The following is an 18,749-nucleotide window of genomic DNA, read 5'->3' on the forward strand; positions in this document are numbered from 1 at the left end:
TAAATTGTAAAACCTATGAATGCTTCATATTGTTTTGACAATTGTAGAAGACAATGTTTCAATATTGAACTGAAATAAACTTTCAACATATTACACATTACATGAGTTTGAAGTTATTACAGACATGAGTTTCATAAATATTACCCACTTGTCAATAGGCACAATAAAAGTTCATGAAGTAAAATTGAACTAATATATTATATCATTTATCAACAATCACAATAACCAACAACAACAACATGAACAATAACATAAATAATATAGTTATAGTAAGACAATAACAACCACTATAGATAATGTAGTTTTGCCTATTTTGTTGAGCTTATATAACAGCAACTACATCCTCCAACTCTTGCTCCACATGACCACCCACTTGCAGACGTTGGTACATGTCATCCAACCATATAAATGAACGAGCATGTGACTAAAACATCAAAGACTTGCATATTATTATAATGGCCTTGTAACAATAACATGTACGCATAAAAAATTATTAATGCAAAGGATTGTATACCCCCTAAGCTAGACATCTATAGAATGAACGTCCATAATTCTTTGAAGTTCCAGCCGTATAAAGATTCATTCGACCCCTTCCACATGCACAAGGTGGCTCGTTACCCTGTATCTCATACATACTGCATAAACAAGTAGTAAAATGTGTAATGTATACTTCGCATAAGTTATTACATTTATCCAAATCGTAAAAGAGAGTTAAAATAAAGTAGTTATTACAGTTATCCAAATCCTAAAAAAGAGTTAAAATATATTTGACACAAGTTATTATATTTATCGAAATTGTAAAAGAGAGTTAAAATAAAGTAGTTATTACAGTTATCCAAATCCTAACAAAGAGTTAAATTAAAGTAGTTATTATAGTTATCCAAACATGATAAACATCTAAATGCAATTTCAAGGGTGTTAAATTGTATTCCATATAGTATTAGCAATATGATCACATAAAATATCCATTGGTCGCGACCAAGACTGCGGCACATTAACCTGAACATCATCATTTCCATCTTCAAATATTTCATCTATCAGCGCCTCTACAGTTTCATCATCAAATATTGCATCTACTTGCACCTCCTTTCTTATAAAGTTGTGAAATGTGCAGCAGGCTAAAACAATAGCAACCTGAGTTTCAAACTTATATGGGGGCATTTACTTCAAGATGGGGAATCTCATCTTAAGCATCCCAAAACAATGCTCAATGATATTTTGCAAAGACGAGTGCCTGTGATTGTATGTTTCTTCTCTACCTCGGGGTTGCCTAGAAACCCTACGGTATTGTTGGAAGTGGTACCGTTGACCCCTATAGGGAGCCAAGAAGCCCAGTTAATTGGTATACCCAGAGTCCACCAAATAATATTTTTCTGCCATTTTACAAACTATAAATAATTGTACTATTATATTTAAAATAAATTAAAAAATTGTAGGTAGTGTGACATTTACCGTCTAAAGGCTGTGGGAAATACATATCCTTATTATTAATGGTCTTGTTCAATATCTTAGAATCATTAGTAGACCCCTCCCATCATGCTACAACGTACGTGAAAATCATATCAAAATCACAAATAGCCATTACATTTTGTGTGGTATCACCCTTCCTACCACGAAATGGTATTTGCTGGTCCACAGGCACATTCGCATGGATATGAGTTCCATCAATTGCCCCTCAATTCCTAAAATAAAGGGTAGAACTTTTTTGACTTTCTTATATGGTTAAGAACTCGAGTTAAATCTGGGGGGACAATAATTTTTTTTCCCTAAATCACACACTTTTTGTAAAACCAAATGGAAGTGTTTTGAAATTATATAGGTAGAGTGTTGAAATCTTTCTGCTACCACACGATTCCTTTCATTGTAAGCTAAAGTAAGCAAGAATATGCCAACTTGTTCAATAACACTTACACCCTTAGAGTCTTTCAATCCTAATGACCTAAGCTCCCCACACAACTTAAAAAAAAACAGGGGTGGACATCCTAAAGTTTTCAAAACATCTATTTCCATGCCCGTTCAAGATCTCCAATATATATGCTTCCCCTCTTAATATTGAATCCCTATAAGGTTGTTTATGGTAATGTTTCATATAGTAATCCAACATACATGTCATTATGATGACACATTCATTCGCGTCGTCATCATTAACATACAACTCAATAATTGTCCTAATATCCATCTGTATAATACAAAATGTAAGAAACGACATAAATTACAATCATCCAAAGCCAAATACTAAATAAGAAATAAAAGCGAAACAACAAGTAAAATCATCCCAAGCCAAATACTGAAATTATCATTACAATCATCCCAAGCCAAATACTAGTATACTTAATATTACAATCATCCAAAGTCATAGCAAAACCAAGTAAGAAATAAAAGCAACACACCAAATAAAATATAGTTAATAGTACAATCTTCCAAAGTCATAATAAAAGCAACACACCAAATCAAAGATTTATGATCCAACCAACCCTCTTATCATCAAGAAGGTCATTTAGAAATAAATCCCTCCAAATTTCATCACTACGTAACATCTGAGTGACCTTAGCATATTGTTTCATATTAACATGCACCCTCCAACTGATTCAAAATACTACAACATAACTTAAAATCACCTTTTGTCTTGTCCAAAGAATTTACTTCAACCTGACATTCGTCATGGAATGTTTTTATATTAGATGATGAAACTTCTTTTATGGCCTTTTTAATTCGATCACATTTCATGTTAGCATTGTCTTTCATTTTATCCATGACATCGCTCATTGTGGAGGCAAAACTCTCTTTGGTTTCTTACCACGAGGTTCAGGAGAGGAGCTGATCTCATGACCGTCTAACTCAGCTAAATCATCAATTTCAAATGAGCTATGTATGGCTGCATGGTGTGAGGGGGCTTGGTTGATAATGGTTGGATTAGTCGAAGTATATACATGTGCACCTGTAGCGTGTGTGCCTCCAAATATAGTGGTGAGCTTGTCAAAATGCTTGCATCCCTTCTTTCGAAACTTACCAGCATTTCTATTCACCTACAAATTATTAAAGTACTATTAATATTAAGTTAAGTCTACATTTGTAAAATCAACATATATTTATTTGAATAACCAACCTTCATCAACCCAGCCCATCTTTCATTTTCAACTATAACCATGCCCATCTTAGCGTTGTATCTCACGACTGCTTCTGCTAACAAACTCATAAAGTCTTTGTACTCTACCCTCACGTGGTTAAATTTGCTCCTAAGTTGTTTCAGTGCATACTTCTTCCCTGTGCGGACCCTTATGCCTCTACTGTATTCTTTCAACCAATTGTACTAAAAGTTCCGGTAGTCCGATTACTAACCCTCACTTCTTCCTCCATATAGATGATGAAAGTTTCGAGCTGAGAATCATCACATACTAGTTTTGCATCATCGGTATTGTCTGTAAGGTCCTCTATTTCTTCTCCCACCACATTGTCACCATTGATATCCATCTAATTACATAGTTTTAATAAAAATGGGTTAAAAGGGTCATTAACAACTGTGGTCTCATTAATCAAATTCACAAACTCATGTTTCATCATTCTAGCAGTACACAAGTGTGGTCTCGTTAATCAAATTCACAAACTCATCTCAAAATTCGAAACTTTCAAAAACATATATGTAATGAAAAGAGTTTGGTAAAATTTCAACATCATATCTTAATTTTGAAGCATAATTCACATCACAGTTCATGTTTTTAATTTCCATCTCAACATGCATATATTATATATAACAGCCATCCATTCATAGAAGAATAGACACAAATATATATATATATATGGCATCCAATAGCACAATAACATTCCAATATTATATCAGTTTATGCTGAAGTGTATCTAAAGCTAAAATGATAAATGATTCATAGCCATAATGAACTATACAATTTTCCTCTTACAGAAAATATTTGGCATATTAAAAATTAAAAGCACTTAATTAAAGCACCTTATTATCAGAGATAAATTATGCATGTTGAGTGAGATTCTTAAAATGACTCGCATCAGGAAGAGAGAAATTAATTCTGAGTTCTTTAGGTGTAGAACATTACATATATTGATTATATACATGTGTACTTGTTCTGATTTTAATTTTGATAAACTAAAAAAGATCTAAGCTTATTTTGGTGGTCTAAATAATGACTACACTTGCATATATATGCTTGTCTCGTAGTTCATGTATGTAATCCATGACTTTTTGGGGGTACTTCTTATTCTTTAATTTTTTTATTTTTTATTCTAAAGTTGGAGGCAGACCTAGTGTTAGTTATGAGAAAAAGATATATACATATACATATATATATATATATATATATACATATATAAAAGGGAAAAGAGAGAATAGTTTCTGCCCTTTGAAGTAATCAAAGATAGGAAAGAAATTAAATCATAATACTAACCTTTTGGGATAGAAGAGAGAGAATAAAAATAAAGTGGGTTACAATTGTTGTAATATACTGTATATAATAAAAACTTGTTAATTGGTCATTTAACCTGCACAAAAGTAAAGAGAATTTCAAAGATCAAGGCAAAGTCATGACATTCATCTCTACTTTTGTTTTAGGCATTGAAAATGTGGTGGACATAAGTAAAGTCACCCCCTTCTTTCTAATTGGTCTACAAAATTTTGACAGTTACATAACCCCAATCCCATCAATTAAAGACGTAGCACTAACTTGTTTTAATTAAAGCACAAAACAAAGACACTCTCAGAATAGATAAATGGAAATCCACCAAATATAACATTTCACACTTTCTCTACTCTCTCTCTATCTTCAGTTGCGTTCATAGTGTGTGAAATTGACATTGGTGTTGGGAAACGTGCAAGTTTTTAAAACTTTTTGAGGGATTTGCAATCATAGATCTTGATTCATTACATGGAGACAAGTTTTATACAAAGATAAATAAAAGATGATGCATAATTCAATAAACAGATTGAATACTTACATCAAAGGGCTGAGTAAACCTTTTGAACTTTCCTCTAAAGTGAATGTTCTCACTTATTGTAGATCCCTTTAGCAAGATCATTTCTCCTTCTTTTTGATTATTATCTTCCCTTTAGGAATCACCAATATGCCTTGATGAATGACCTTGGAATCTAGGTTGGTGGTAGCCTCCTTTAGAAGAGAAACAAAACCCTAAAATCTAGAGAGATAAAGTGTATTCCTTTTTCTTGTTCTCCAAGTCACCCCTAAAATATACATGAACTCATGTATATATAGGCAAAACAAAAATAAGAATAAGGAAACAATAAATCATTCTCCATCTCTAATTCAACTTTCTCAATCCTAACATGACTCCAATATCAACTTGGGCTATTGGTGAGAATCCTTTTGGGCTTACTATTTTCTTGGCTCTTATAAATTAATAATTGGTCCGGTCCATTAGACCATGGACCCAATTCAATTAATTCATAAATTAATTTCTACTCCACTAAAAGAAATTAATTGTACTCCAATTAAATAGTAAATAACCTCTAAGTCAATGTTGCACTTTGACCCCTTAATTATTTATCGGATAATTAAAGCCATCAATCCGACAACATAATTAATATAATTATTTTGTTACCTTTGATTATTTCCGGCTCAATCACAATAAAATATTTATTTGACAAAAAATAATAATTATTTATTAAATAAATATATATATATAAAACATTTGTCTAAAACATACGAAGGCCTTCGAATTTAATTTGTGATCAACCATAATCAAAACATAATAAATACAAATAGCACTGATGCAAATATTGAGAATATAGACCTCTAATTATTAATTACATAACTACCCGAAGTGTCGATCTAAGGATCCCGAGGTATCCGCCGAACAAATCAAAGTAATTATTAATTAATAAAAGAGTCTATACTTCTCTCATGCTTGAGAGTCAAAAGCCATGACTGTGATAGAGAGCAATTGCATACAACAGCTCTCGCAATATATTTCAATCTATCGTGGACTCGGTTTAAGTCTTAACTAATTAAATGTCCATCCATAATTACCGACTTTAAACCATTTATGATTACTAATTTATATCATAGTATTAATTGCCATTACATACATATATAAATATATTTTGTAATCAAGCGGACACCATCAATTCCATAAAGAATCGAAAAATAATACATTCCATTCACCAATTGTATAATGCTTTAATAATAATATCCAGACAAGAAACCATGACTTTTACAATCCAAAATTAGAATTTGCTATGCTAGGGCACACATATCCTAACAGCTCCCACTTGCACTTATAGCCAATTCAAATCACATCTAACTCCCATGTTCTCCATATAACGATCAAACATCTTGATCGGTAAAGCCTTTGTGAATGGATCAGCAAGGTTATGTTCCGATGCAGTCTTGGCCATAAGTATATCTCCTCGCTTTACTATATCACGAACCACATGATGTTTCCTCTGAATGTGTCTTGTTCCTTTATGAAATTTTGGGTCCTTGGTTTGGGCTATAGCTGCACTATTATCGCAATGAAGCGTTATAGGCCGATCTATGTGCTCCACAACCTCCAGTTCAATTAGAAAGTTTCTCAACCAAACAGCTTCTTTTGCTGCCTCAGAGGCTGCAATGTATTCTGCTTCCATGGTTGAGTCAGCAGTACAACCCTGCTTGACACTCTTCCAACTAACTGCCCCTCCATTGAACTTGAACACATATCCAGATGTAGATCTCCTGGCATCAGGATCTGATTGAAAATCAGAATCCGTATATCCGACTGGAACCAGATCATCACCTCCATAAATGAGCATTAGATTCTTAGTTCTTCTAAGGTATTTTAAGATATTCTTCACAGCTGACCAATGATCAAGTCCAGGATTGGACTGATATCTACTAACAATCCCTACAGAGTAGCAGATGTCCGGTCTGGTACAGACCATGGCATACATGAGACTACCAACTGCCGAAGCGTATGGTACCCGCCTCATTTGCTCAATTTCCTTATCAGTCTTGGGAGACTGGTCATTAGAAAGAGCCAACCCATGTCTAAATGGCAAAAACCCTTTCTTAGAGTTTTCCATTCCAAACCTGATCAGAACTTTGTCAATGTAAGACTCTTGAGACAAGCCTATTTTCTTTTTAACCCGATCTCGCATAAGCTTGATCCCAAGAATATAGCTTGCTTCTCCAAGATCTTTCATCTCAAATTTATTGAACAACCACCTTTTAACTGATGACAATGCTTCTACATCATTACCAATGAGCAAGATGTCATCAACATATAAAACGAGAATCATGATGACATTACCCTATTTTTTCTTGTAAACGCAAGGTTCAAACACGTTTTGTTCAAAGCCAAATAATTTGACTGCCTGATCAAAACAAATGTTCCATGTACGTGAAGCTTGCTTAAGTCCATAAATAGACCTATTCAACTTACATACACAGTCCTCACGACCTTTAACCACGAAACCATCTGGTTGCCTCATGTAGATGTCTTGTTCAAGATGGCCATTTAAAAATGCCGTCTTAACATCCATCTGCCATATCTCATTGTCATAATAAGCACTAATGGCCAAAAGAATGCGAATAGATTTAAGCATTGCAACTGGTGAGAATGTATCCTCATAATCAATACCTTCACGTTAAGTGAAGCCTTTGGCAACCAGTCTAGCTTTGAATGTCTCAACATTCCCATCCATTCCTCTCTTTCGTTTGTAGATCCACTTACAACCAATGGGCTGAACCCCACTAGGAAGTTCTACAACATCCCAGACTTTGTTAGAATACATCGATTCCAACTCTGATTTCATGGCATCTTTCCAACGATTCGCATCTATATCAGTCAACGCTTCCGCATAGCTTACTGTGTCCGACTCATGCTTATCGGGGACGGCCTCATAGACCTCACCCAAAAGAGTGAGTTTTTCGGGTTGGATGATAGTCCTCCCACTACGCCGAAGGACCGGTGCAGGAATCGATGTACTAGATGATGGTAATTCAACAGGGACTTCTTGTGTCTCATCATTCTCAGTATTTATATTAGGTGTGTCCACTGGGGGTATATCTGACGTGCCAACCATCTCCTCTAACACTATCTGGCTACTAGGTTTGTGATTCATAATATAATCCTCCTCCAGGTAAACAGCATGAGTGCTGACAATAACCTTATTGTCCCTTGGATCATAAAATAATCCACCTCTAGTGCCCTTAGGATAGCCAACAAATAAGCATGCATCTGATCTTGCTTCCAACTTGTCTGCCTGTTTCTTTCGCACGTGTGCTGGACACCCCCATATATGCATGTGATTTAAACTAGGTTTACGTCCAAACCACAGCTCATATGGCGTTCCTGAAACAGACTTGGATGGAACACAGTTCAAAATATACATCGCTGATTCTAAGGCTAATCCCCAAAATGATAGAGGTAATGTAGCAAAACTCATCATAGATCTAACCATGTTAAGTAAAGTTCTGTTTCTCCTTTCTGCCACTCCATTCTGTTAAGGGCAGTCAGGTGCGGATAACTGGCGCACAATACCCTCATTGACCATATGATCCTTGAACTCCCCCAAGAGGTATTCACCTCCTCGATCAGATCGAAGTGTTTTGATAAGTTTACCTAATTTACGCTCCACTTCCGCCTGAAACTCACGGAATTTTCCATAAGCTTCTAACTTGTGTCGCATTAGGTAAATATATCCAAAACGTGAATAATCATCAATGAAAGTGATGAAGTACTCAAACCCTCCTCTCACTTGGGTGTTCATGGGACCACAAACGTCTGTGTGCACCAACTCTAATTGTTCTTTGGCTCTATCTCCTTTGGCTGAGTAAGCCCTTCGAGTCATCTTTCCTTCAATACAGGATTCACAAGTTGGCATAGGCTCCTCTGCCTCACAAGGTAATAAACCTTCTTTAACCAACCTTTGAATCCTATTTTGATTGATGTGACCCAATCGTAGATGCCAATGATACAATGAGTTTAGAGAAACTGCTTTTCTTTTAACATTCAATCTAGATGAAGTTGCATTTAATTCATAATTTTGCATTTGATATGAGCTAGGAGTTAAAACATATAGATTATCTTTCAATGCACCAGAAGTTATAACACAACCATTTAATTTAATTAAAACATTTTTTCCAAAAGTAAAAATATAATTTTTGCAAACCAACGAAAAAACTGAAATTAAATTGTGCCTAACATTTGGCGCATAAAGACAATCTTCTAAAATAAGACTCCTCCCACTGTCAAACTGCATATGAACCACTCCCACTGCTTTAGCTTCCACCTTGGCATTAGATCCCATATGCAAGTATATCTCTCCTTCATTGAGGCTTCTGGACTCCTGGAATCCCTGCAATGAATTGCAAACATGATTAGTGGCTCTAGAATCTATGCACCAGGAATCTATAGATTCAACCACATTACATGCCTCAACAATGAATATACCTTTTCCTTTGCCTTGTGTGCGAAGTATTGGGCAGTTAGGTTTCTAGTGACCCGGTTGACCACAATGGAAGCAGTTTCCTTCGCCTTCAACCCGCACTTTCTTCTTTCCCTTATCCTTTTGGATTACTTTGTTTGGCACAACCACGGTTTTGGCACCATCCTTCTTCTTTTTCTTGCCCCTCCTCTTGGGCCTAGAAGTGGATGGTCCAGCAGACTGAGTGTAGTTGATAGATACACCCTTGCTTTTGTTTATCCCTTCAAAGGTTACCAACTCATTCAATAGTTCAGCGAGTGTGTACTCAAGCTTATTCATATAATAATTAACCCTAAAAGAGTTAAATGAGTCTGGCAATGAAGCGATAATCATGTCAACCTGAAGTTCACCATCCAAGTTGCATCCAAGGATCTCCAGTTCATTTAAAAAACCAATCATTTTTAAAGCATGTTCCCGAACTGAAGTACCTTGGACCTTCTTAATGGTCATCAAATTTGTCATAGCATTTTGGCGTGCGCTCTTACCAATTTGCCCAAACATTTCCTTAAGGTTAAGCATGATGTCTGCAGAAGTGAGATATTGAAGATGTTGACTTTGGAGTACATTCGAGAGTGAAGCAAGAATGTAGCACCTAGTCATCTCATCTGCTTTATTCCATTTCTTAAATACTTCATGCTCCTCAGGAGGATCCTCAGGCAAAGGTGGAGAAGGTCTAGGAGTAGTAAGCACATAATTCAACCCCTCATATGTGAGTACAATATCTAGTTGCCTTTTCCAATCGATATAATTAGGTCCAGTTAATCGATTTTCTTTTAGTATGTTTGCAAGTGGACTGAATGGACTAGTCATGATAAATCTGAAAATAAAAGCATTCATACAATAAATAAAGTGAATAATAATAATCATGCAAGTATAAAATAATTAATTAATTGTGGGTCCCTTAACCACATTGCATGAAAAATCGGACAATCAATATGCCAATAACTTATCCGGTTGGCGGAATTCATTATTGCTTATTGACGAGAATAACTCATTATTTCCATATCTCTTTAGACAATGCCTTATCTAAATATGAAATAATTCCCGATTAGATTTAGCCTTTCTAAAATCACCTAGTATAGACCACTCCGTTGGGGAGCTAATACTATTGATTTTAGATTGAGTGTATAACATAATTAATGCTCCAACGGAAAACAAATATTAAATATATTGCCATTAATAGCTTAAACTCTTTAAATCATGCGTAGGGCCTTATTTTTAAAGATCTAACTATAATGGTTATTTAATAAATATATTTTCGTGAGACAACCATTCTTGTAATCTAGACTCTTTAAATCATGCGTGGAGCCTTATTTTTAAAGATCTAATCATAATGGTTATAATTACGAAGGCCATGGGGTAATGTATAAAAAATCTCCGCTCCCACTCAATTTTTAATAATATTAAACTAGGGTTTTCAATTCATGATTTAATGCATGCAAAACGCCTTAATTTTAATCCAATTAAATTTAGAAAATATATGAATTTTAAATGATTCACTAATCTTTAATTTGAGGCAAAAAATAATTTACAAAAATAATTTTTCTGTTTCCCAATAAATGCTCTCAAATTAATTAGCAATCTAATCCAATTTATCTTCATAATTTAATTAATATAAATCAAGCCATTTAATTAAAAATCATGGATCCAATGCATGAACAATTATAATAAGCATTAAATTATTCCATGCATCAAATAATAGACAGAAGCAATATAAATGGCCAATGGATTCAGCTTTTAACATTTAAAAACTATTCTTGTTGTACGGGCGTCCTTCAACTATCTGTAAACACTCATAGGAAGCTTGTACGCGTCAGGAGAAGCAAAACACCGCTTGGAACGAGCCCGGAGGACCCCACACGCGCTGGCACGTGCCTAGGGCAAGCTGTACGCGCTCCCACGCGCCCCCACGCGCTTGGGGCGCGTGGAATGCACCCTCACACGCTCCCACGCTCCTGGGGCGCGTGGGACGCGCCTTCCCGCGCGTGGAGAGTACCAACTCCTTGGCTGGCGCGTGAGATCCACGCGCCAGCTTGTCATTGACCAGCCCACTCCTGGCGCGTGTTCCACACGCGCCAGGCTCACCTAGCCGCTGCCACACCTGATCCGGGCCACCTCCGACGCCTCTTCTCGCCGCCGGCGAAGCTCCGGCCACCGGAAAAACGCCGAAAAATTTCAAAAAAAATCCGGAAAAATCCCAGAAAATTAAATTAAGCCTCAAAAAATTCAGGAAAAATTCCAGAAAATTACTGAAGCATAATTTAACCCTTTCGGACCCTCTTGAAGCTTCATAGCATCCTTTGATGAATATTACATGGCTTTAATAAATACTTACAATTTGAAATACAATGGAAAAAATTAAATTACATCATTGAATTTTCAAACGGCTAAAACAAAGCCTTAATTACATTCATCCAAAAATAAAATTACATTCTATATACCTATAAGCTTCATCCATGGCCCAAACACATATTATCATCCATTCACAATTATACATACATCATCATGTATTAATATATACCAACATAATAAATCATACATCAACATATATCAATGATTTTGTATATGTATATATAATTTGGATCCATGAATATGATTTTTATAAACACATGTTCTCTAGTAATGAATCAAACCATGTGCTCTGATACCACTATTGGGAAACGTGCAAGTTTTTAAAACTTTTTTAGGGTTTTGCAATCATAGATCTTGATTCATTACATGGAGACAAGTTTTATACAAAGATAAATAAAAGATGATGCATAATTCAATAAACAGATTGAATACTTACATCAAAGGTCTGAGTAAACCTTTTGAACTTTCCTCTAAAGTGAATGTTCTCACTTATTGTAGATCCCTTTAGCAAGATCATTTCTCCTTCTTTTTGATTATTATTTTCCCTTTAGGTATCACCAATATGCCTTGATGAATGACCTTGGAATCTAGGCTGGTGGTAGCCTCCTTTAGAAGAGAAACAAAACCCTAAAATCTAGAGAGAGAAAGTGTATTCCTTTTTCTTATTCTCCAAGTCACCCTTAAAATATACATGAACTCATGTATATATAGGCAAAATAAAAATAAGAATAAGGAAACAATAAATCATTCTCCATCTCTAATTCAACTTTCTCAATCCTAACATGACTCCAATATCAACTTGGGCTATTGGTGAGAATCCTTTTGGGCTTACTATTTTCTTGGCTCTTATAAATTAATAATTGGTCCGGTCCATTAAACCATGGACCCAATTCAATTAATTCATAAATTAATTTCTATTCCACTAAAAGAAATTAATTGCACTCCAATTAAATAGTAAATAACCTCTAAGTCAATGTTGCAATTTGACCCCTTAATTATTTATCGGATAATTAAAGCCATCAATCCGACAACATAATTAATATAATTATTTTGTTACCTTTGATTATTTCCGGCTCGATCACAATAAAATATTTATTTGACAAAAAATAATTATAATTTATTAAATAAATATATATATAAAACATTTGTCTAAAACATACGAAGGCCTTCGAATTTAATTTGTGATCAACCATAATCAAAACAAAATAAATACAAATAGCACTGATGCAAATATTGAGAATATAGACCTCTAATTATTAATTACATAACTACCCAAAGTGTCGATCTAAGGATCCCGAGGTATCCGCCGAACAAATCAAAGTAATTATTAATTAATAAAAGAGTCTATACTTCTCTCATGCTTGAGAGTCAAAAGCCATGACTGTGATAGAGAGCAATTGCATACGATAGCTCTCACAATATATTTCAATCTATCGTGGACTCGGTTTAAGTCTTAACTAATTAAATGTCCATCCATAATTACCGACTTTAAACCATTTATGATTACTAATTTATATCATAGTATTAATTGCCATTACATACATATATAAATATATTTTGTAATCAAGCGGACACCATCAATTCCATAAAGAATCGAAAAATAATGCATTCCATTCACCAATTGTATAATGCTTTAATAATAATATCCAGACAAGAAACCATGACTTTTACAATCCAAAATTAGAATTTGCTTTGCTAGGGCACACATATCCTAACAATTGGATCATGGTTAATGAGAGATTGAGAGTAGAGTAGACTGTGTGTGTGATTCGTGATTTGAATTGCGTTATTCCTAAAAAAAATGTTATTATTTAGGTTGGAGGGAATTGGAGTCAATAAAATATAAAATTAGGAATTAGAATTCCTTCAGCCCATTTTTTTTTTTTTACTATAATATTAGCTTATATTTTTATGAGATTACCTATAATTATAGAAACTTTTCTTTGGATGGAAAACATTCTAAAGTTATACCCATTTGTATTCCAAAAATTCTAACTATTGCATTTATACTATATATAAAAACAAAATGGATGATAGATAACAAACATATTTTTTTGGACTCTTTTTATACTGGTTGTGCCCGAATCAAAATTCTCTCAAAAAAATTAAAAACAAAATTATAAGAAAACTCAATATACCCGAGATGAGAGAGATGAGAGAGATGAGGAAATAGAGAGAGCTTGGGAAGATTCTGGAAATTTTCTTCGCAAACCGTCGCCGGAGAAAAAGGCTAGAGCTCGCTGGAAGTTGCAGAGGGCTGCTGGCGTTTCTCGTTGGCGTAAATAGGCCAGAGAAAGAGAGAAGAGAATTCGAGAGTGTAGAGAGACGCGATGAAGAGAGAACTCTTTAGATCTTCATACACAATCGTCGATTTCAAGCCCAATCTTCAGACATCGTCGAAATTTTAGAGAGAAAAAAAGGATAAAGTATGTTACACATGAAATAAGAAGAACTAGAGGAGCCCACCATGAAATAGGGTCGTCGATTTGTAGAAGACGTTGTGCATACTGGAGTCGCCGAATCGCCTCAGTTGCGCGATATAAACCCTAACCCTAGAACATTGTTACAATTTGTAATTATTCATGTTCTCAAATCAGAACAAGTTTGGCATTTGTTGCACCTGCTACAGTGATAACTGAGCCGATCAAATTTTTGGAACAAGCCAGAACACTATATTCTTGTTCCAACTTTTGGCCCATTTTTAGAAATTGTTCCAACACTGTTGAAACCAACACATGCCGTACCAAACATATTTTGGGCCTCAATAGTGGTACTGTAGTGGGCTGAAACATTACACCACAAAACATTACACATACCAAACAAGGCCTAAAGATATTCATAAAGGGGTTTTTTGCAAACGGGTGAAAGTCGAGGAGGATTTTTTGCAATTCACCTTTTTATATATTTCATTTATTTTTAATGCTTTATACGTATCCGGAAAAGGAACATCATGAACTAATATTATAATATGCTGCATGCGCATCAATTTTTCGGCCTACACGAACTAATGACAGATTTGAAGGGCGCGAATCACCTGCAGTGAGGTTCTTATGCGGTTTCCTGCTGTAATTTTTGAGTGGTCCATATTTGGCCACATCATTCTTCAGCTAACGGACGCTAAGGCCATGTTTGGCCAATTACATCACTATTTATAAGTAACATTTCACCACTATTTATAAATAACATCACAGTGCAAACTAAGTAATGTCATATATAAATATAACTCAATTTAACATATCATTTATGTATTTAGACTATGTGATATTACTTTTGGACTTCTTTGATATTACTTATAAATGATGGTGAAATGTAAAAATATATATACATCTAAATATTTAACACCCAATTCAGCAAATTCAAGTTTTGGACTAAATTTTAGACACCTAATTGAAAAAATCGATATAATTGTGCAATTTTAACACTAGACATTATTTTGAGCACTCAACTAAGAAAATTCAAATAAAATTAAGAAATCAACCAGGATTAGAATAATTTTAGCATTTCCACAAATAAATTAATCAAATTAAGCATATATTCAACAAATTATGAAATTACTTGTAGTGCTTGCATTTTCAAAAAATACAATTTTTTTTAGAGGCATTAACTACAATAATTCAATAAAGGAATACATTTCACCAGCATTTATAAGTAACATCACAGTGCAAATTAAGTAATGTCACATATAAACATAACTCAATTCAACATATCATTTATGTATTTAGACTATGTGATATTACTTTTAGACTTCTGTGATGTTACTTATAAATGGTGGTGAAATGTAAAAATATATATACATCTGAATATGTAACACCTAATTCAGCAAATTCAAGTTTTGGCCTAAATTTTAGACACCCAATTGAAAAAATCGATCTAATTATGCAATTTTAACACTGGCCTAAAATTTTCAATTGGGTGTCTAAAATTTAGGCCAAAACTTGAATTTGCTGAATTGGGTGTTATATATTTAGATGTATATATATTTTTAGATTTCACCACCATAACCCTAGTCAAGTATACAATGCTATAAATGCTCTTGTAACATGTAAATATGAAAACTGAAATGATTCCAAATTTTCAGCTATATCAACACAAACTATACAAACTGCGGGCTCTCTGATTTCAAAGAAGCTATTCCACCTAACAGAGCAACTACATTTTTTCCTTTTACAATACACAAGAATACCCATATGGGGCAATTTTGCTGCAACTCGAGATTTATGAATTAAAAAAAAAAAAAAAAAAAATTTACATGACAATGAAGAAGTCAAGCTTTATTAGGATCTGTCCCATCTTGCACGTCCACATTGCTCCTTTCTGCGGTAGTGTTACAATGAAGCAGCAGATGCTGAGTGGCTAATAAAATCCTTTGGCTCTCACCGGAAGAAGTAATGCTACGGCCATGCCTGCTCCTGCCTTCAGGAATAGAAGCAGATGCCGAAGTCCGTGCACCCTCACTTTCAGGCAAGGTAGTAGATGCCATAACGTGTGCACTCTCACTTTTAGGCAAACCAGCAGATGCCATATTAGTGGATGGAGCAACCTCTGCTTCACGGCATTTACTTGCTCCATATTTTGTGCATTTACTTATATTTTTTTGAAAATACAAGCACTACAGTAATTTCATAATTTGTTAAAATATATGCTTAATTTGATTAATTTATTTGTGGAAATGCTAAAAATTATTCTAACCTGATTGATTTCTTAATTTTATTTGAATTTTCTTAGTTGAGTGAATACATAAATGATATATTGAATTGAATTATGTTTATTTGTGACATTACTTAGTTTACACAGTGATGTTACTTATAAATGGTGGTGAAATGTTACTTATAAATAGTGGTGTAATTGGCCAAACACGACCTTAGTGTCCATTAAGTGAAGAATGATGTGGCTAAATATAGACCACTTAAAAGTTACAGCAGAAACCGCATAGGAACCCCAGTGCAGGTGATTCGCACCCAGATTTGAATGGGAAAAGGGTATAATCATTCAGCCATTCGTGGAGAAAAGTAGGAATTATTTGGAAAGAAAATTTGATATTTTCATTAATTTGGCAAAAAATATGGTCATAAATTTGAAAATACTCCAAAAAAGTAGTTCGGACCAAGGAGTCAAAAACGAAAAAAAAAAATAATAATAAAATTATAATATTTATACTTTTGGCTGTAATTCTTGGAAATCTTTTTTTCTTTTTTCTTTTTTCTTTATTTTTTTTTTTTTTCAAATCTGGACTATGGGATGGTTTCAAATAAAATAAAATAAAAAATTACACTGATTAATTAATATTCAAGAACCTTGCAATAATTGGGCCTGAGAAATTAGAAGAGTTGGAGAAATTGATAACAATTCAAGGGAAGTTCGGTTGGTTAGGTTGATTATCATGGTACAGACTCTCTACTTCCTCAAAGTCTCTAAAGAGATCATGATACATAGTCATTTCATTGATGTGCAGATAATCTATTTTGTGCTGCAAATCACAACCAATAATAAGCTAACATCAACTCATTCTTAAATTTAAGCCACCAATTCATTCTTAAATTTAAGCCACCAATTCATCATATCTCCATCTTTGGATGACTCTGTTAGTTCAGTCTCAAACCGGACTAATCTTCTTATCTAGGTGTGGGAAGACAATCTCATCTTCGGGGTGAAGGAAGATTTCTTTAGCTGACTCTGTTAGTTCAGTCTCAAAGTCGTTCAGAACGGTGCCGGACTAATTATCTAAGTGTGAGAAGACAATAAGATATCTTTGGCTGACTCTGTTAGTTGTCGTTCAGAACGGTGCCGGACTAATCTTCTTATCTAAGTGTGAGAAGTGGTGTGAGAAGGCAATCTCGAACCAGATCATTGAGTCTATAAGGGCGAAGATGGAAGTTTCATACCCTTGTACTGAGCGGTTCCAAAAAACACCTCATGGTATAAAAATTCCCAAGACCCTCCATTCCGACATTCATATTCATACTCAAACCCATCAGATTTGTACAATTTCAGATTGTTAAAACTCTGAAACATTTCCAAAATATATCAACAAAAATATGTAATTAAGAACAAATGATGAGATTCAATACCGCGTGATTTGCATCAAATCTTCCATTGATTTCTTCTTCAAAGTCCTTGTTTCCTCTCCTAAAAACCAAATAGCATCAATCTGAGCATTAAACCCCTTGAAAATATAATGAAAAAGAGAGAGCGGCAGCAGAGAACAAAGCAAACCCTAGTTTATAATGAGAGCCGCATAAATCGAACAAAACCTAGTTTATATGTCGATCCATCTGGCAATTGGTATCAGTGTTTCAATTAAGCCCAATAGGCTTTAGACAAAGGAAGAAACCAGTCCAATATGATGCCTTGTGGCCCATTGAATATATATATATATGTTTTAAGTGTATTTTCTTGTTATAACTTGTACGTTATCTTTGCTTCAAAACCTTCTTTCTATAACCTTTAGAAAGGAGAATTTAAAATAAATAAATAAAACTGTTTTATTTTGCCCAAGACTCATGTATTTTTTTTTTTCCTAATTGATACTCACACACATACTTCCACTAAAACTAAAATCGTTGACCTCTCTTTGAAAAATAGGGACTTAGTACCACTAGGCCACTGGCCTGTTGGTACAATTAAACTGTTTTCATTATTCAAAACAAGTTGATAGACAAATTATTGCAATCCTTAAATTCTAAGGCCATGCTTGGAATGGATTTATGAAAACTGTTCTCAAGAACAATTTTCAGAGAACAGTTTTTAATTTTTTCAGATTTCAAGCCTGTTTAGTTAAGAGAATTTACAAAATAGTTTCCGAAAAACAAAAACTCATAAAACTACTTGGTTGTATGAGTTTTTGAAAATAATTTTCTGAACTAAAAAAATAAATAAAAATATTGTATATCACTTTTTTATTTCTTTAAATGAAGATATTAATTATTAATGTGTGTGTGTGTGTATATAT

General features: G+C 34.2%; 1 long non-coding RNA gene across 1 annotated transcript; it reads right to left on the reverse strand.

The window, feature by feature from the left end:
* Window positions 1–157: 157 nt before the first annotated feature.
* LOC132303215 (uncharacterized) lies at window positions 158–18,175 on the reverse strand. Its single transcript, XR_009481133.1, has 2 exons — window positions 17,869–18,175; window positions 158–635 (listed from the first exon to the last, which is right to left on the reverse strand). It is a non-coding gene; the product is annotated as an uncharacterized LOC132303215 (long non-coding RNA).
* Window positions 18,176–18,749: the final 574 nt, after the last annotated feature.

The sequence above is a fragment of the Cornus florida genome, unplaced genomic scaffold, assembly GCF_030987335.1.
Source record: "Cornus florida cultivar Cherokee Brave unplaced genomic scaffold, ASM3098733v1 CherokeeBrave_3.0.0_Hap2_Chr04, whole genome shotgun sequence".
NCBI lineage: Eukaryota > Viridiplantae > Streptophyta > Magnoliopsida > Cornales > Cornaceae > Cornus > Cornus florida.